This window comes from Anguilla rostrata, chromosome 16 (genome assembly GCF_018555375.3).
Source record: "Anguilla rostrata isolate EN2019 chromosome 16, ASM1855537v3, whole genome shotgun sequence".
In the NCBI taxonomy this organism is placed as follows: Eukaryota; Metazoa; Chordata; class Actinopteri; order Anguilliformes; family Anguillidae; genus Anguilla; species Anguilla rostrata.
This window is the reverse complement of record NC_057948.1, coordinates 17316447-17322516: the sequence shown is the minus strand read 5'-3', so window position 1 is coordinate 17322516 and position 6070 is coordinate 17316447. Positions and strand designations below refer to the sequence as shown.

The window sequence follows — 6070 nt, the reverse complement described above, 5'->3', positions numbered from 1 at the left end:
CGTAAATAACTGGATTCCTTAATAAAATCTCCCTTTTGACTTGGAGAATTTTCAGTTCAGGCTGGCGCTTTGGTTTCCTGTTTGCGTTTACAGTGCCGTATGACAGGCAAGCGCGCGTTTAGCGTGCCTGAAGTCCGGCTACAGACGGGCGGACCAGGGCTGCTCTCCGCGGCGCAGGGCGGGGTGGGGCGGGCGGAGGAAGCTGACGCCAGCTGGTCGCCCCGCGGGCAGTTTTGGCCATGCACGGCGCTGCCCTGGGCACGCGCCAGTTGACGGAGAGCTGTCGCTTCACGCTGGGCTCGGCCAACGGTAACCCACGCAGCCAGGACGACCAGCCCCTCCGAGCCTTCCATTGAGGATACCATGCCTGTGCTGAAATCTGAAAGCGCCGTCAGGGTCCCCAACAGTAAATTCGACAGTCTGACTGGCCGTAGGAACCCCTTACCCGAGCGGAGTGTCCTAAATTGGGGTATCTTTCGTACAGACACAAAAGTTAGGGTCAAAACCATAGATGAGATGTTTTAAAATTAGCCCACACTATAACAGTAAGACTATATAAAGTGTAGTTTCAAAACAGATATGCAACACATATTCATAGCATTCATTTAAATGTTACGGCAAAATTCCATTTTGAAAATAGAATGTGTAACGGCGGAAACAGTCCACCTGGTGGCGCTGTCGGGTAACCTAAATTTCATGCTACCCTGACTCAAGTGAGGAGGATTTTGGGGCAGGGTACACCCGAATTCAGTGCCCAGTGGTCTGCATTTCCTGCTCATGGCCGAGGGCAAGCACTCTTAATTGTTATGTAAAGGTTATATCGGCCATTTCTATTTGATGTTATACAACATTGAATTTGAGGAACATGCGGCAATAACATTTTTTTGTGAAATAAAAAAAAATTAGATTGGCTTTGGTAATAGTACCTTCACTCTGCTTTACCAAAAATGTGCAGAACCGCTTTAAAATAACCAAACAACACCTGTCCTCTCCTAAAATTCTGCTTAAATCAGTAACTACGTAATTCCACTGAATGCATGGGTACCTCATTGTCTTTGATTGGCATGTCTAAAATCTCTAAAATATGTTTTTTGTCATGTTGTTAATGTCTCATGAATGCCAAGTGAAGAAGAGCGCTTCTTTTCCGAGCTGCACTGTGACCGTCAATTTTCCGAGGAATACAAAGGGAAGATAATTTCCCACCGAGCACCAAAAACTTGTTCAAAAATAGAACTTTCCAATGTCAGAGCGATTTCTCTCGGGCCAAAAGGACTTCGTTTCATAAGCCCGGGGTCACAGGCCTCTTCTGCAGCAGTGCGCACGGAGGAAAGCAGTCGGCTCCCCCACTCCTGCAGCCGTGCACCTCTCTGCGTCTGCCAGAGCAGCAGCACGGTCCACCTCCAGCGCTGCTGCAAGGTCTTCGGAAAAAAGAAAAAAAAAAAGGGGGGGGGGGTGATAAAACAACGCACTCAAATCGTCCCTGGGGAGAAATATAGCCCCTTTCGTATTTGAAAGTCAGCACAATACCTTTGTTTATCACAGGCTGGTGAAAGATGTTAGAGATGCAAAAACGGTCACGTGAGATAATGGCCTGGCTTCGGTCAAAATTTTCCCTTAGTCTTGACTCGTTATCGACTTAAAACGCGTTTTTTTTCTTTGCAAATTAAAAGTTTAGCTAGAGCTTTGCTGCTAGTCTGTCACCAAAATGATCTCAACAAAGTGTGAGGGCAAAAGCAATGCTTGCGTTTATTTGTAAGTTATAGTTAAGGCTGTTGATTGAATCCCGGTTAATCTGCATTACAGCACATAAGGGCATGACCTTTACCTGCATGTACACCGCAGCGCCATTTTGACCAATCAGTGGCATCTGTCAGAACTGTAACTTGCTCTAAGCTCTGACTGACATGCTATAATAAGGAAATATTTCTGAATGCCGGGTTAAAAAGAACAGATGTGCAGCAAATGAGAGGCGAGTTCTTTGGCTCACTTGGTGAAACGAAGGTTAATAGCACATGATGAGTTTCCTTTGACATGACAACCAGAGTCGTTCACAGTGAATTTCATTACATTTAACACACATTTCCATATGATCTGCATGATTTAAAATTTGGTTCAGCACACCAAATAAACCTCAACCACCATGCTTCTGGCAAAATTAGGCCAGAATGTGGCCAGGTAGATACCCATGACAGTTTTGTGGATATTAATACATGCGGTTGTGTCGGTTCGGCCTTCCCCGTGGTTACAATGGGCACGTTTTATCCAGGTTAGCCGGGTGACAGGAAACTGTGTGTTTGGTTTAACAGTACACAAGGTGGAAGTATGAGTCAGGGAGGGGGAACAGGGAGGAGCAGTCATGCTCCTTTCCTCCTCAGTGCAGGGAAATTCCAGGATGCCACCATGCCAGCCTTTTCCTGGTGCTCCCGGTCCATTCAGAGACCCCCCCCTCCCCACCCATCTGATTGGCAGATCATCTAATGGGCCCTGACTGAAGAAGCAGCCACGGGAGAGACCGCCGCTGTCACCGCAGGAAGAGAAATGCCAGGGGCTTCATTCCGACCACGACCAATCCCTGCCGTCCCCTTCATTCCATCCCTCTCGATCCCACACCCTTCTGTGTACCTTGCGAAAGCTTGGGTGCCCACAGGATATAGACCCAAGCTAAAATCAGCGCAGAAATAATACCCTGGTATGGAGTCCTCTGTGTGCTTTCCTATGTTTTAGGACCCTGATATATATTTTTTGCTTCATGTCACCTACGGTGCATCACATTTGGGCTGCTTCCTTACTGCTGACCAACTTGAACCAAATGCAAATGTAAAACACTGGATGGATGTTCAAGGTACAAATCTACCCCTCTCTCTCTCTCTCCCTCTCCCTCTCTGCTCGCTGGTCCAGAAGGGGTTAACGATAGCTGCAGTGCTAGCTACAGAGACGCTCTCCTGGACTCTCTGATATGCAAATGTCACAGCGGTGCTCTGTGGATGCTGGCTCCCCCCCCACCCCCGCCTGTAAAAGCACCTCTGCCCGGGGTGTGACGGCTGGGCCAAGGTGGCTGAGAAAGTCATCTCAGGATCGCTCGCCAACAGCTGGAGGTTGGAAGAGCTAGAATACCAAATGCTGCAGTGCAGCTCTCCTTTATCTATCTCCCTCTCGCACACACGCGTGCATACAAACACACACACACACACATACACACACGCGCAGGCTTACATGCTCATAAAAAGACACACGCATTCATCACACGCAGGTTCTTCTCAGACTGCTCTTCTATACGTTCTGCATTTGCATGCAGTATGGACGTGGTGTCATTTGCGAGAAATTTGAAAGAGGGCCCTGGCCATTGGACACACATTCAGTCCCTTGAAGGAAATTCCCGTCTCTGGGAAAAACCCCAGGTTTGTGCAGATGGTCAACGCAAACCGGTACGAATTCAGTGGCAGGGCACCTTCGCATTGCATGGGAATGAACCGGTGCTAAATGAGGTAGCGCTAAGCGAGCGGGGTCTGAGCGCGGCAGGTCCAAATCGATGATGTAATTAGGGCTGTGACCTTGCTGCGCTGCGCTCGGTCTCGCGTCCTGTGGCTCTCTGACTCCGGCACACGGCCAGGTGACCACGCTTTCATTTTCAAGGATTACAGGTACGCTGACCCCCGCCTTAAAATTTCACAGAGAACCCGGCGGGGACGTGCAATGCTTTCAGAAGCAGGCAGCAGCTCTTTTAAGCCTGTGACACAGAAGCATGCGCTAGCAGACTACGCCACCAAGGACTTGGGATTCACAGAGCATAGTGGAATTTGCATTAGCCGTGCTGTGGCAAGAGCACTGCTATCTACAAATGAGGTGACACCAGACTTCGTGGCCTAACATGTTCAGACCTGGAATTAAGTTTATAATCATGCATTAAAACAACTGCTGTAACATACGAAGTGTACATAAAAAGTATAGCATGTAATTTGATGGGCATGATTGTCAACAGGAAATTTACCTCAACCCCCTCCTACAGTTTGCAATTTGTCCCCTGACCCTAAGGCAACCGCTGCCTTAGACTGCAGTGAGACAGATAGGCCAAACTGCGGTTGTTAGCGTAGTCGTCCTCACGCAGACGTGTGCAGGATAGCCCATTCAGCAGAACGCATCCAGGGCGGCGGAGAGCGTGAAACCCAGCCGTGTAGGCCGGCTTTGCCTGGCGGTGCGCGTGGGGGGGGGGGAGGAGCGGGAAACAGAAACAATGCCTCCTGTGTTACACCGGCTCTGCACGCGCGTACCGCTACGCAAACGCAAATGTATTCAAAGTAGGACATCAAGGGATGCTGCTGACGCCATATTTTCAGCTTGTAAAAACAAACAGCGGAAAAAAAATAAACACTTGAATAGATTTCATTTTGGCACAAGAGAAAATTAAATTTTGTGTGTGTGTGTGTGTGAGAGAGAGAGAGAGAGAGAGAGAGAGAGTGAGAGAGAATGGAGAGCTTTGTCGCTTATGTAAGCATTAAATTAGTATGGTGGAGTGTTGAATATCAGTTCTATAAATAGCTGTTGGAATAAAAAAAGAAAGAGAGGATATTGGGGTATTTAAATAGCTGTAGCGGAGTGGGGGGGGGATTTATGACTGAAACAGATCTGGAGGAGTGGCCCGGCAGTGACAACAAGGATAAAGTAATGAGGTAAGCTTTCCTGAGAAGCAGCCGACCAACTGACCGCAGCAGATTAAAGGCTGTACCTTTTAAACAAATTGAAAGCCCAGAGAGACATATTGCCCGCTACAGTACATGTTTTACTGCTAAGCCAAATAATCACCATGAAAAAGAACATCGCTGCAGCAACATATCAACACGACTCAGCTTCTGCAGTAAGAAGGGGCTCAGCCTGCTTCCCTCATAGGTCACCACGGCTGGGACCGAGCAGCGCTGCAGCTAACAGGGCGACTGCGTGCGCTTTCTTTATTTTCTCTGAGTTAGATTTTTGTTTTGTGTGCGTGTTGCGGAACAAATTAATGCCAGGCCGAAAAATGGCACCACCAAGGCAGCAACAATCAAAGAGCAAAAACTGCAAATGCTGCCGGTTGCCTTCGAGGGCAGACTGAGCGGCACGTTTGATGAATCTAAGGAACCTGGGCTGACTCTCAAATGTTCCAAAAACCTGTGGCAAAGCTTGTACAACATTGGTTTTTTTTTGTCTATTTTACTCAAAGACTTAAGGCATACTATACTATACTATTTTATATCCATTTTTATACCATTTTTATTTTTATATCTCCATTTTTCAACAGCTATCGCCATCGAGGAAAAGCGATTCACAGGCGTTGCACCCAGATATGCCCCAGACACATCTTAGAAGAAGAAATATGGGCAAAGCAACGTGTGCACAAAGACAGAGATCACAAGTGCATCATAGATATGACAGAGCATGGTTCTTTTATAACATTTTCAAGGTAAAAATCCTACATAGTATGCTTTTGAAGTGCCTACTTTGCATCAGCTATTACACAGGAATAAGGCACCATGTGGCATGCTCACTAACATTGTGTGGGCTACGCAAAAGCCCTGCTTCAGCAATAATGCAATGAGAGAGTCTGTTCAAGAGACTGACAAAAACTCACACTCAGAAGAAACTCATGAGCCTCTAGTGCATCAGGCTGACAACTCCCAACATCAGGGTCATCAGGACTTGACCTGCCAATGCAATAGCATAGTCAGAAGCGAACAGGAGATGACAGCACCCCTCTGGCCATGATCATATATGCAAAATCTTAAGGGCTCATTGGACATCACTGAGCCAATCAGAATTGTGAAGCGCATTTACAGTATGTGTACATTGAATTGCACGTACATACCAATAAAGTGGTACCTTGGAGATGTGTTGGGGGGGGGGCAGTGGTATAGAATAAGTTTAGCATATAGTTGGGAAAGTCTTTGGTCCTTTTCTTCAATGAGCTAAAAACTCACTAATGCAAACTCTAGCACTAGTTCAAGTGAGATGTCTTCTTATAAATATATATATTTTTTGGTTATAAGTTATCTAAACACCAAAAACTACTTCAGAGTCATCTATTGTCCATATTGAAAAA

At 46.8% G+C, this 6070-nt stretch overlaps 1 long non-coding RNA gene across 1 annotated transcript; it reads right to left on the bottom strand.

The window, feature by feature from the left end:
• Positions 1-560: 560 nt before the first annotated feature.
• On the bottom strand, positions 561-5837 carry LOC135242570 (uncharacterized). The gene is made up of 2 exons (XR_010326397.1): positions 5603-5837; positions 561-1418 (listed from the first exon to the last, which is right to left on the bottom strand). It is a non-coding gene; the product is annotated as an uncharacterized LOC135242570 (long non-coding RNA).
• Between the last annotated feature and the right edge of the window lie 233 nt (positions 5838-6070).